The sequence below is a fragment of the Oryctolagus cuniculus genome, chromosome 16 (assembly GCF_051225735.1).
Source record: "Oryctolagus cuniculus isolate XC-2025 breed Fujian yellow rabbit chromosome 16, ASM5122573v1, whole genome shotgun sequence".
NCBI lineage: Eukaryota > Metazoa > Chordata > Mammalia > Lagomorpha > Leporidae > Oryctolagus > Oryctolagus cuniculus.
Window position 1 is genome coordinate 60,143,487 of NC_142882.1, and position 13,574 is coordinate 60,157,060.

The window sequence follows — 13,574 nt, forward strand, 5'->3', positions numbered from 1 at the left end:
GCTCTTTCCCAGCTCCCCTTCTCCCGGGAGGCCAGCCCTGCCCCGGCTCCAGCCAGGGGCCGTCCCGAAAACGCGGGAGCGCCAGGGCTGCAGGCACTGCGCAGCGGGCAGCAGGCAGCGGGCGTGGGGAGGCCGCTGTGTGCGTACGCGAATGGTGGCCTGTGCAGGGCAGAGGCGGGAAGGCGGGGGCCGGAGCGACAACAGAGGGGCCGCAGGGAGGCCGAAGCCAGGCGCTGCCGCCCGCCGGGCCTGCTGCGGCAGGAGGAGCTGAGCTGCGGAGCCTGGTAAGCAGAGGGGAGGCGGCGGGGTGCAAGGCCAGGGCTGCGGAAAGAGAGGAAGCCACGCGCAGCCTCAGCCTGCCTCCACTTCCCTGGCTTCCTGGAGGAGGCTCTCTGGACATCGAAAACCCCAAAAGGTGAAGGCAGAACAGTCCTGCGTTGTTGTGTGCTTGGGCAAGTTACGGTGAAGACCTCTCTGTGCCTCTGTCCTGGATCAAATAAAGGTGATGCACCTGCGTTTCCAGGGTCTTTGGTAGATGAGAAGCACTTTGCTCCAAGCCCTATCCCACAGGAAGTGGGTCCTCCTCGCACCCTGGGTCTTTCCCCTCCCATCCTAGGAGAACGGTGAGTAGGGCAGCGATGTTCGCATGGCCCTGCGGACATGGCCTTGAGGGAGAGTGTCTCGCTCCAAAGCCTAAACTCCACTTGCTATTAAGGAAATAACCCACCAGGAGAACACAAGAAGCTGTGTGCCTCGAGTTCTCTGCCATGCCATCGTTCCTGCTCGTGAGAAATTGGGAACAAGCGACATGGGACCGAGTGTCGGGAGACAGGAGACTGCAGAAAGCAGCCCGGCGCCCCGGGAACAGCCTTGCTGGTGTCTCTGTCTCCTTCCTGGGTCGTCTGTGTGGGTCTCTCTCACGTCGCTGTGAGAATGTGGACGAGTGAGCTGATGCATTAGGGTGGTTTTCTTCTGCTTTCCAGTGGTTGCCATTGGGGTTGGGGAGAGGATGGGGTCCAAGCCAGGGGCCTCTGGGCCTTTTCAGCAAGGCCTGTGCTGTCCTACGCTGCTGGGCTCTGAGGCCGAGGGCACTGCCAAGAGTTCTCAGAAAAACAGAATGAAAGGCTAAGTCTGTTTTACTACAAAAACATCCGGGCATCTAGTTGTAGTTTTTCCACAATAGGCATTCTTCATGAACCTTTTGAAGACTACCACTTCTAAGCATGAATATCAGAATTTTTTTGCTCCATTTTTAACTGGAAAAACCAGAAGATTAGAACTCAATCCACACCTCCCTCCTGGGCAGCAGGGACCCAGTTACTTGGGCCACCACCTGCTGCCTCCCAGGATGAGCACTGTCAGGAAGCTGGAATCAGGAGAGGAGCCAGACTCAAACCACACACTCCAGCCTGGGATGTAGGTGTCCCAGAGGCATCCTAGCTGCCCTAGCAAACACTCACCTGTCCAGGAACTTTATGAAGCACCCTCGAATTTCTCCATGGCATTCACTACAGCTCTGGGGTAACTTCCTGGTTTTGAAATGAGCCATATGGCACCAGCACTGTGGCGTAGCAGGTGAAGCCACCGCCTGCAGTGCCAGCATCCCCTATGGGTGCTAGTTCACGTCCTGGCTGCCCCACTTCCGATCCAGCTCTCTGCTGTACCCTGGGAAGGCAGTGGAAGCTGGCCCAAGTCCTTGGGCCCCTGCACCCGCGTGGGAGACCTGGAAGAAGCTCCTGGCTCCTGGCTTCGGATCGGCTCAGCTCCTGCCGTTGCGGCTGACTGGGGAGTGAACCAGCGGATGGAAGACCCCCTCCCCCGCCTCTCTGTATATAACTCCGACTTTCAAATAAATAAATCCTAAAAAAAAAAAAAAAGAGCTGTGAGGAGAGGGAGCCTGGCACACGGCAGGCACTGGATGACTATCGTGACATAAACATCGCATTCCTTTGCACTGCCGCGCTGTGGTTACGGCTTTCAAAGCCGACACACTGGGATGACTGAACAGCAGAGACAGCTAAGGAGAAAACCCTCCTTTCCAGCACGTCTGTCTCACCAAGCACTTGGTGAGCTGTGAAAGGAAATGGAGAAGCACAGAAAGTAGGCCAAGGGTAAGCAAAACTCGCCGTGCCCCGGAGAATTCAGCCGACCACATCAAGTCTGATCCAGAACAAACAGCTCTCATCTGGAAATGGAGCAGCTCCAGACAGTACTGTCCAGGCAGGAAGAGCCCCGCGGCGGGGATCTGCAGAATTACATAAGCCTCTAGCAAGGAGGCTAGGAGCTCTGGCTCTGGCGCGTGTGGAGGAGCTGGGCAGCAGCGAGAGCGGGCTCACTGGACAGAGAAAGCTCTGTCTCCAAAGGGGAGGCCTCGTTCCAGAGGCGAATCCGGGCTCCTATGCCCTTTCCCGTGAACTTGACCAAACCCTATCCATTCTTCCTGTGCTTGCCCAGCATCCGCAATCTAAAGCAGCGTTTCTCGTCTCGACTCCCTGCAACAGAGGACGGCCACGTGGGTAGCACGGAAGCTTAGCTGTATTCGTGTCTTATCAATTAGAGTGTTATCATGGGCCGGCGCCGCGGCTCAATAGGCTAATCCTCCGCCTAGCGGCGCCGGCACACCGGGTTCTAGTCCCGGTCGGGGCGCCGGATTCTGTCCCGGTTGCCCCTCTTCCAGGCCAGCCCTCTGCTGTGGCCAGGGAGTGCAGTGGAGGATGGCCCAGGTGCTTGGGCCCTGCACCCCATGGGAGACCAGGAAAAGCACCTGGCTCCTGGCTCCTGCCATCGGATCAGCGCGGTGCACCGGCCGCAGCGCGCCGGCCGCGGCGGCCATTGGAGGGTGAACCAACGGCAAAGGAAGACCTTTCTCTCTGTCTCTCTCTCTCATTGTCCACTCTGCCTGTCAAAAAAAAATAAATAAATAAATAAAAAAAAATAGAGTGTTATCATGGTCCCCTTAATAGCCAATTAAAAAACTAAATCTCAGCAGGAAATAAAATGACAATGCAACTTTCTTCAACAAATGCAAAAAAAAAAAAATCAGTTGAAATTGAAAGCAGAATCTTGCAGAGATATGTGTACACCATGTTCATAGCAGCATTTTTCAAAACAGCCAAGAGGTGAGAGCAACTGGTATCCATCAAGAGACGGCAGACGAGTGAATAACGTGTGCTATGGCCAGGGCCAGGTGTGGTGGTGCAGTGGTTAAGCTGTGGCCTGCAGGCCTCGTAGCCCATATCTGAGTGCTGGTGCAAGTCTCGACTATGCTGCTTCCAATCCAGCTTCCTGATAATGCACCTGAAAAGGCACTGGGTGGCGGCCTGAGTGTCTGGGCTCCTGCCACTCTTGTGGGAGGCCCTGATGGAGGTCCTGGCTCCTGGTTGCATCCTGGCCCAGCCCTGGCTGTTGCCGCTGCTTGGAGAAGGGACCAGTGGATGAAAGATTCTCCCTCCCTCCCTCCCTCCCTCCCCCCCTCTCCCTCCCTCTCCCTCTCCCCTTCCCCCTCCCTCTATCTCTCTCTCACGCTCTACCTTTCAAATAAATCTTTTCAAAAAATAGGAAAAAAGAGTAGCCATTACCCTTCACTCAGGTTCACTGTCGTTTATAGTTTATCCCCCACTTGCCTTGTTCGTTAGTTCTCTGCCTCCTCCTCTCCCCCTCCACACACTTGTACTCTAAATCACTTGGGAATGTGTTACGTACGCCGTGATCCTGTACCTGTACATGCTTGATGGAACGGTTCCTAAGAAGAAGGATCTTTCTTCTACCCCAGGCACAGTCAGCAAGTGCAGCATTAGATTCAGCTGTTTTGTCTACTCCACTGTTTACGTCCCAATTCTGTGGAGTGACCCAGTAATGTCTTCACAGCGTTTCTGTTCCCTCCAGCACAGAACGTGGTTTTAGGTCAGGTACCAGCCCCTGGGGAGCACTCTCACCGTCTTTATCTTTTATGACCTAGATCTTCGGAAGAATGGCTTCCTTCTTCTCTAACGGGCTGTTCCTCATTTGGGTTTGTCTGATGTTTCCTTGTGATTAGACTCAAGACAGCACCGAATGGCTCACATTGTGTGTCTCAGGGTTCACGTGCATGTCTGCCCCATGCTGATTCCTGCTCCGGGATGCTGCTTGCTGTCATCACCGTGGAGTTCCTGGGTATTTTTTTCTCCTTTGTTAATGATCCCCAGTCAATGGGGAGACAGTAAGATCACGAAGGATCCTGTTTATCATCAACCTTTCCCCTAGATTCTGCATCTCTGCTTAGCTGTCTATGGCTACATAATAAATGAGCCTGAATCTTAGTAGTTTAAAACGATACCATTTATGATCTCAGGTTCTGTGGGTCGGGAGGCGAGCAGTGGTGTTCAGGCTCAGGGTCTCTGAGTAGGCTGCGTGTGAGGTGCTGTCTGGAAGCTGCAGTCTGGACTTGACTGAGGCTAGCAAAGCCACTTGCAAGGCCATCCATTCGCGTGCCGGGCAAGTTAACACTGGGCCCGGAAGGCCCTGGTTCCTTGACACATGGAAGGGCTACTTAAGATATGACATCTGGCTCCCTCAAGAGCAGGTGATCAGGACTGGCCTGTGGCATACCAGGTTAATCTGCCCTCTGCAGCAGTGGCATCCCACGTGGGCGCTGGTTGAAGTCCCAGCTGCTTCACTTCCAATCCAGCTCCCTGCAAATTTGCCTGGGAAAACAGCAGAGGATGGCCCAAGTATTTGGGCCCCTGCATTAACACAGGAGACATGGATGAAGCTCCTGGCTTTGGCATGGTCCAGCCTTGGCTGTTGTGGCTAACTGGGGAGTGAACCAGCAAATGGAAGATCTCTCCTCTCCCCTTCTCTCTCTATAACTCTTTCAAATAAATAATGTCAGTTTTTGAAAATAAATAGATTTGGGGCCAGTGCTGTGGCACAGCATATGGCACATATGGGTGCCAGTTCGAATCCTGGCTGCTCCACTTCCGATCCAGCTCTCTGCTATGGCCTGGGAAAGCAGTAGAAGATGGCCCAAGTCCTTGGGGCCCTGCATCCCATGTGGGGGACCCAGAAGAAGCTTCTGGCTCCTGACTTAGGATCGGCATAGCTCTGGCCATTGTGGCTATCTGGGGAATGAACCAGCAGATGGAGGACCCCTCTCTGCTTCTGACTCTGTGAAACTTTAAAAGATAAATAAATAAATATATTTGATTCCACATGACCATCACCACTGTTGTAATTCCAACACTGAAAAAAGAAATTCTGTACCCATTAGCATTCATTTCCCACATCCCCTCAACCTCTGGCAAACCACTTAATATCCTTCCTATTCCTATGTTATTTGCCCATTCTGGATATTTCAAATAAATGGAATCATACGTTTGGTGCTTTTTTTTTTTTTTTAATTTTATTTGTTTGAAAGGCAGAGTTACAGAGAGGGAGAGACAGAGACAGAGAGGTCTTCCATCTGCTGGTTCACTCCCCAGCTGGCTGCAAAGGCCACAGCTGGGCCGATCCAAAGCCAGGAGCCAGGAGCTTCTTCTAGGTCTCCCACGTGGGTGCAGGGACCAAGCACTTGGGCCATTTTCTACCGCTTTCCCAGGTGAACCAGTATGGAGCCAGATCAGAAGTGGAGCAGCCAGGATGGAAACCAATGCCACAGTACTGGCCCTCTGACTTCTTTTCTTTTCTTTTTTTTTTTTTTTTTTTTTTATTTTGACAGGCAGAGTGGACAGTGAGAGAGACAGAGAGAAAGGTCTTCCTTTGCCGTTGGTTCACCCTCCAATGGCCGCCGCGGCCGGCACGAGGCCAGCGCACCGCGCTGATCCGATGGCAGGAGCCAGGTACTTACCCTGGTCTCCCATGGGGTGCAGGGCCCAAGCACTTGGGCCATCCTCCACTGCACTCCCTGGCCACAGCAGAGAGCTGGCCTGGAAGAGGGGCAACTGGGACAGAATCCGGTACCCCGACCGGGACTAGAACCTGGTGTGCTGGCACCACAAGGCAGAGGATTAGCCTAGTGAGCCACAGCACCGGCCTAGACTTCTTGTTTTCAAGGTTGGTCCATGTTGTAGCACACATTAATACATCATTCCTTTTAGAGGCTGAATGATATTCTATCATATGGATAAGACAAATGCTACTCCGAACATCTGCCTACAAGTTTTACGTGGAGTCATAGTTTTCATTTATTCATTTAAATTATGGCCAAAATAAAATGTATGCACTACCATTGGTTGATAACTCATTTCAGTCTCTATAGTTTTCCCTTTCATTCCTTTGTTTTTCTATTTTATTGAAGATAAAGTCACTTGTACAGTTTCAGAAATCTGGATTTTGCTGTTATATCCACTTAGCATAATTTAACATGTTCTTCTGATGTCTTAGTTTCATAAATTGGTAGATAGGTGTAGAGGTTTGATCAGGTACAGAGTTGATTCCCATGAGGGAGGCAAGATTACACTGTAGATAATGTGAAATTCTGACAAGTGTCACTTGTCTTTTTTTATATTATAGTAGGCATATACTTATATTAAATATATAATTATATTAAATATATAATTTTATATGTTAATAGGCATTGATGCGTACAGCCTCATGGAATGAGAAATAAGGATAATCTCTTTATTAGCTGGATTAGGATGTCAAGAAAAAACCCTGCGTCATTTTGTTATCTTGTGATTCAGTTTGTATTTAAAAAACAGGAAGAAATTATTTAGTAGCTTTAAAAGTGGGTTGAGGGGCCCTCATTGTGGCATAGCAGGTTAAGCTGCCATCTAGGATGTTCATATCCCACTGGGGTGGTGGTTTAAGTCCCACTGCTCCTCTTCCAACCCAGCTCCCTCCGAATAGACCTGGGAGAGCTGCAGAAGATGGCCCAAACTCTTGGGCCCCTGCCACGCATGGGGACACATGGATGGAGTTCCAGGCTTCTAGCTTTGGTCTCACTCAGCCCCCTGGTCATTGTGTCCATCTGGGGAGTGAACCAGTGAATGCAAGCACTCGCTCTCACTCTACCTTTCCAATAGTTTTTTGTTTTTTTTTTTTTTTTTTTTTAAAGTGGGTTGGCTCACTATCCTCTCATGAGGGTATTTGTGGATTTAAAAATGATCTCAATCGCTTCTTGGCCTTTTGGCTAAGATCAAGTGTAAAAATGATCTCAAGACTTGGTTCAATACCTGAATCTGTCTCCTGACTCCAGTTCCTAATGGCAAGTGTTAGCTGCAGTAATTAGCGTCTGGCCAACACGTGGGAGACTGGCCTGAATTCCCAGCTGCCGATTTTGGCCTCCCCTAGCCCCGGCAGTTCCTGACATTTGGGTAATTAATCAGCAAATGGGAGCTCTCCCCCTCTTTCTCTGTCTCTTCAATAAATAAGTAAAGAAAAATTAAACATGAACTCGAGGATCAAACATATTTTATATATTCCAAACCAGTGGAGTTACTGTTATTATCTTCTCTTTGGCTACTGGGTCTTTTAAAAATTTATTTGGCCGGCGCTGCGGCTCACTAGGCTAATCCTCCGCCTTGTGGTGCCGACACACTGGGTTCTAGTCCTGGTCGGGGCGCCGGATTCTGTCCTGGTTGCCCCTCTTCCAGGCCAGCTCTCTGCTGTGGCCAGGGAGTGCAGTGGAAGATGGCCCAAGTGCTTGGGCCCTGCACCCGCATGGGAGACCAGGAGAAGCACCTGGCTCCTGGCTTCAGATCAGCGCAGTGCACCGGCCGCAGTGTGCCGGCCGCGGCGGCCAATGGAGGGTGAACCAACAGCAAAGGAAGAACTTTGTCTCTCTCTCTCTCACTTTCCACTCTGCCTGTCAAAAAAAAAAAAAAAAAAATTTATTTGAGCTGGCGCCGCAGCTCACTAGGCTAATCCTCCGCCTGTGGCGCCAGCACTCTGGGTTCTAGTCCCGGTTGCTCCTCATCCAGTCCAGCTCTCTGCTGTGACCCGGGAAGGCAGTGGAGGATGGCCCAAGTCCTTGGGCCCTGCACCCACAAGGGAGACCAGGAGGAAGCACCTGGCTCCTGGCTTCGGATTGGCGAAGCATGCCAGTCATAGCGGCCATTTGGGGGGTGAGCCAACAGAAGGAAGACCTTTCTCTCCGTCTCTCTCTCTAACTCTGGCTGTCAAAAAAAAAAAATTTGAAAAATGAATCTCCTATCTACTGTTTCATTCCTGAAATGCCTCCAACAGCAAGGGCTGAGCCAGGCTGAAATCAGGAACCCAGAGCTCCATCTGGCTCTCCCACATGGGTGACGGAGACTCAGCTACTTGAATCGTCATCTGCTGCCTTCGAGGATGTGCATGAGTAGGGAGGTGGGACTCAAATCCAGCCCCTGATACAGGATGCAGGCTTCTCCAAGCGGCATCTGAACCACTGTGCCAAATGCTTGCCTCTCACCAATGGTTCTCGCTGGTGACTTAACTTCCCAAGTCTTTTGACATGACTCAGAGTCTGACAGCTTCCTTGATGTCTACGTCTGATGTAAGATTGATTCTAGGCTCCTTTGTGCATTTCTTGTCCCCACATCTGGAATTCTTGGTTACTTTGGTGGGAAATCCTATCTCAAGACTGTTATCCAAGGGCCAGCGTTGTGGTGTAGCAGGTAAAGCCGCCACCTGTGACACCAGCATCCATGTGGGTGTCGGTTCAAGTCCTGGCTGCTCCAGTTCTGATCCAGCTCCCTGCTAATGTGCCTGAGAAAGCAGTGGAAGATCGCTCGAATCCTTGGGCCCCTACATTCATGTGGGAGACCAGAAAAAGCTCCTCGCTTCAGTCTGGTCCAGCCCTAGCCATTGCAGCCACTTGGGGAATGAATCAGCAGGTGGAAGCATGCTCTCTCTGTCTCTCCTATCTCTCTGTAAGACTGTTATCCAGGGGCAAGAAAGTGCAATCCCATAGACTTCTTGATGGTTTCTAGGCCTCTTCAGTAGAAGTATGTTTTAAGATAAATATATATTATGACTTCATACACAAACATGCTACACTTGGGGCCAGGGTTGTGGTGCAGTGGGTTAAGCAGCTGAGACTCCACAGGTTGGAGTCCAGATTGCTCCACTTCTGATCTGGCTCCCTGCTATTGCACCTGGCCCGAGTGCTTGGGAGCTCCTGGCTCCTGGCTTTGGCCTCGCCCAGCCCCAGCCATTTGGGGAATGAACCAGTAGATTTCTTTCTGTCTCTCCCTCTCTCTCTGTAACTCTTTCAAATAAATAATTTTTTTAAATTGCCATGCAAGTTCAGGACCACAGGATTTCTTATTTTTAATATTTATTTTATTTGAAAGGCAGAGTTACAGAAAGGGGGAGACAGAGATCTTCCATCCACTGGTTCACTCCCCAAATAGCTGCAACAGCCAGCTGGGCCAGACGGAAGCCAGGAGCTTCTTCTAGGTCTCCCACATGGGTGGCAGAGGCCCAAGCCCTTGAGTCATTTTCTGCTGTCTTCCCAGGCCATCAGCAGGGAGCTGGATTGGAAGTGGAGCATCCAGCATGCAAACTGGTATCCTGTAGCTGAACCTGCTACACCACAATGCCAGCCCCAGACCACAGGGTCTTACTTATCCTCCTCTACAAGAGGACTTCAAAAGTTCATGGAAAATGGAATTAAGATGTTTATTTGGGGCTGGAGTTGTGACGGTTAAGCCAGCACTTACAACGCTGGCATCCCATTTTGAAATGCCTGCTCTGCTTGCAATCCAGCTTCCTGCTAATGTGGCTGGGAAGACAGCAGATGGTCCAGCTGCTTGGGTCCCTGCCACCCACCTGGGGACCCAGATGGAGTTCCTGAGTCCTCTTGGCTTTAGCCTGGCTCAATACTGGCTGCTGCAGCCATTTGGGGAGTGAACTGCGCCACAACAGTGGCCCCATTACAGTTCTTCTTGCTACTGCAAATAGTATTATAAGGAATAACAGCCTCATGAATACATTTTTTAAGAAAGATTTTTTACTTATTTGAAAGACAAAGTGACATGGAGACAGAAAAGATCATCACTGGTCCACTCCCCAAATGGCTGCAACAGCCAAGTCTGGGGCAGACCAGAGCTATGAGGTGAGAACACCATCAAGGTCTTCCATGTAGGTAACAGGAATGCAAACGCCATTATCTGCTGCTTTCCAGGCTCATTAACGGGGAGCTGGACAGGAAATAGAGTAGCCAGTACTTGAACCAGGCACTCCAATATGGGATGCTGGCATCTCAAGCAGCAGCTTTATCCACTGCCAAACACAGCCCCTGTGAATACATTTTAAAAATACTGGGGGGTGGGGGCTGTGGCATAGCGGGTTAACACCCTGGCCTGAAGCACTGGCATCCCATATGGGCGCTGGTTCAAGACCTGGCTGCTCCACTTCCGATCCAACTCCCTGCTATGGCCTGGGAAAGCAGTAGAAGATGGCCCAAGTCCTTGGGCCCTTGCACCCACGTGGGAGACCCGGAAGAAGCTCCTGGCTTCTGATCAGAACAGCTCCAGCCATTGCGGCCATCTGGGGATTGAACCAGCGGATGGAAGACCTCTCTGTCTTGACCTCTCTGTAACTCTTTCAAATAAATAAATCTTAAAAAAAAAAATTAAAAACATTTATTTGAAAGAATTCCAGAGAGGGGAGAGACAGAAAGAGCTTCCATCCGCTGGTTCATTCCCAAAATGGCTGTGACAGCTGGGCCGATCCGAAGCCAGGAAGCCTGAAGAGGAGCTTCGTCTGGGTCTCCCACATGGGAGCAGGGGCCCAAATACTTTGGCCATCCTCCTCTGCTTACCCAGGCACATTAGCAAGCAGCTGGATTGGAAGTGGAGCAGCCGGGACTTGAACTGGTGCCCACATGGAATGCCTGTGAATCAGGTGGCAGCTTCACCCACTATGCCACAGCCCTGGTTCCTAGTAAGCTTTTTAAAATGTCATTGTTACGGCCGGCGCCGCGGCTCACTAGGCTAATCCTCCGCCTAGCGGCGCCAGCACACCGGGTTCTAGTCCCGGTTGGGGCGCCGGATTCTGTCCCGGTTGCCCCTCTTCCAGGCCAGCTCTCTGCTGTGGCCAAGGAGTGCAGTGGAGGATGGCCCAGGTGCTTGGGCCCTGCACCCCATGGGAGACCAGGAAAAGCACCTGGCTCCTGGCTCCTGCCATCGGATCAGCGCGGTGTGCCGGCCGCAGCGCGCTGGCCACGGCGGCCATTGGAGGGTGAACCAACGGCAAAGAAAGACCTTTCTCTCTCTCTCTCACTGTCCACTCTGCCTGTCAAAAAAAAAAAAAAAAAAAAAAAAAAAGTCAGTTACTATGGTTGATAGTGCATAATACTGCTTTTCACTTTTATATATTGATCTTGTTATCTTGTGACCTTGCTACGTCTTAAGTTCTAGTAGTTCCTTCTAAGCTATGTGACTTTTTCTTCCCTTACTGCTCTGGCTAAGCGTTCCAACCCAATTTTGAATTTAAGTGGCAAAAGCTGATATTCTCTTCTAGTTCATGATCTTAAGGTTAAGTTTCTAATCATTCACTATGATGCAGAATCTTCAGGTAATATGCCTAAATGTTCTTTATAGGGTTGAGGAAGTTTCCTTTTCTAACTTCATGAGTTTTATCATAAACAGGTCTTGGATTTTATCAAGTAATTTTTCTGTCATCATATGGCTTTATTAGTATGTTACATTGTATAATTTCAAATGTTAAACCAACTTTTCATTCCTGGGATAAATCCTACTAGGTTATGAGCTTTTTATATGTTGAGAAGTTTGGTTTTTAAATTCTAACTCATTTGATGTTATTTGATGAGCCCTTCATCCTGTCAGACCTTTCAGTACTAACCACAATTTCAAGTTAGTGGTCTGAGTGATGATGCTACTGCTAGTTATATCCCCTTTGTGACTTACAGGTTTTGTTCAGTTGCGTGCCTACAATGTGCCGGACATCATGCAGTGTTGGGGATGCATTATAGGACAGAACCAAGCCCATGTCTTCACAGCACTCATGAAGACAATCAAAAGGTAATACGGGGTGCATCTGCAATCTAAATAAAGGGAATCCAAGATAGTAAAAATAATTTTCTAAAGCTTTAAAAAGGCCCCTGGAGGAAGTGACCATAAGCATAAACTGATGTAACACTGTCACCAAATAACTTACCATCCAGAAAGGGACACTTTTGAGACTGAAAGGCAGGCATAAATTAGAATGTATGGTTGTCTAGCGATTAACCAAAGGACAAGAATATCTAAAGCAAGAAAAAAACTATGTGAAAGATATAGCTCATTAAAGTAACTAAAACATTCAATGCGGCGGTATGTGAAGAGGTAGGGGAAGCAAGTTAGGCCAGAAAAGCAAACAAATTCTAAAAGCCTTGTAAATCAGACAAGAGCCTGGGGTTTTATTCCAAGAGTAACAAACATTGTAAGCACAGCATGAAAACGTTAACTGCTTACAATAAGGAAGAAGTATGAGCAGAGAACTTAGCAAAGAACATGTGGGGTGAAATGAAGGCTGAGTGCCTAAGGAATGGGTGTTGGGGTCATGGAAATGTTCAAATGGTGTTTGCAAAACTGTACTCTTTAGATGGCCAAATGCAGGAGTTTCATCTAGGTCTCCCATGTGGGTGGCAAGAGCCCAAATACTTAGGCCATCTTCCACTGCTTTCCCAGGACATTAGCAAGAAGCTGGATAGGAAGTAGAGCAGCAGGGTCTTGAAGAACTGGCACCCATATAGGATGCAGGCGGAAGTTTTACCTGCTATGCCATAACCTTTGGGAGCCAGTAGAATCTTAGAGTTGTTTTTTTTTGTTTTTTTGTTTTGTTTTGTTTTGTTTTTTTTGACAGGCAGAGTGGACAGAGAGAGAGAAAGGTCTTCCTTTGCTGTTGGTTCACCCTCCAATGGCCGCCGCGGACGGCGCACCGCGCCGATCTGAAGCCAGGAGCCAGGTGCTTATCCTGGTCTCCCATGGGGTGCAGGGCCCAAGTACTTGCGCCATCCTCCACTGCACTCCCGAGCCACAGCAGAGAGCTGGCCTGGAAGAGGAGCAACCGGGACAGAATCCGGTGCCCCGACCGGGACTAGAACCTGGTGTGCCGGTGCCACTAGGCGGAGGATTAGCCTATTGAGCCGCAGGGCCGGCCCTTAGAGCATTTCTGAAAAGGCTGGGGGGGCCGGCGCTGTGGCACAGTGGGTAAAGCTACCGCCTGCAGTGCCAGCATCCCATATGGGCACCGGTTTGAGTCCCTGCTGCTCTACTTTCTATCCAGCTCTCTGCTATGGCCTGGGAAAGCAGTAGAAGATGGCCCAAGTCCTTGGGCCCCTGCACCCACCTGGGAGACCTGGAAGAAGCTCCTGGCTCCTGATCAGCACAGCTCTGGCCATTGCAGCCAATTGGGGAGTGAACCAGTGGATGGAAGCTCGCTCTCTCGGCCTCTTCTCTGTGTAACTCTTTCAAGTAAAATAAATAAATCTTTAAAAAAATAAAAAGGCTGGAAAGGGTGAAATTTTTAATACAGACCCTTAACATTTGTATTCCTTCAACGGTTACAAGCAGCAGTAATGGCGGATGCAAGCAGATCTGGTGAGGGATAGTTGTTTGTCCTGTGAAACAGAAGCAATCTGCTTATGGAGGGAGAGGGGTGGGGAG

At 50.0% G+C, this 13,574-nt stretch overlaps 1 long non-coding RNA gene across 1 annotated transcript in view; it reads left to right on the forward strand.

Annotated features, from left to right (window-relative positions):
- The window catches only part of LOC103349442 (uncharacterized), a 21,021-nt gene continuing 7,447 nt past the window's right edge, over positions 1 to 13,574 (forward strand). Inside the window, exons 1-2 of the long non-coding RNA XR_517612.5 lie at positions 1 to 284; positions 11,837 to 11,948. This is a non-coding gene — a long non-coding RNA (uncharacterized LOC103349442). The remainder of the gene's footprint in view (positions 285 to 11,836; positions 11,949 to 13,574) is intronic.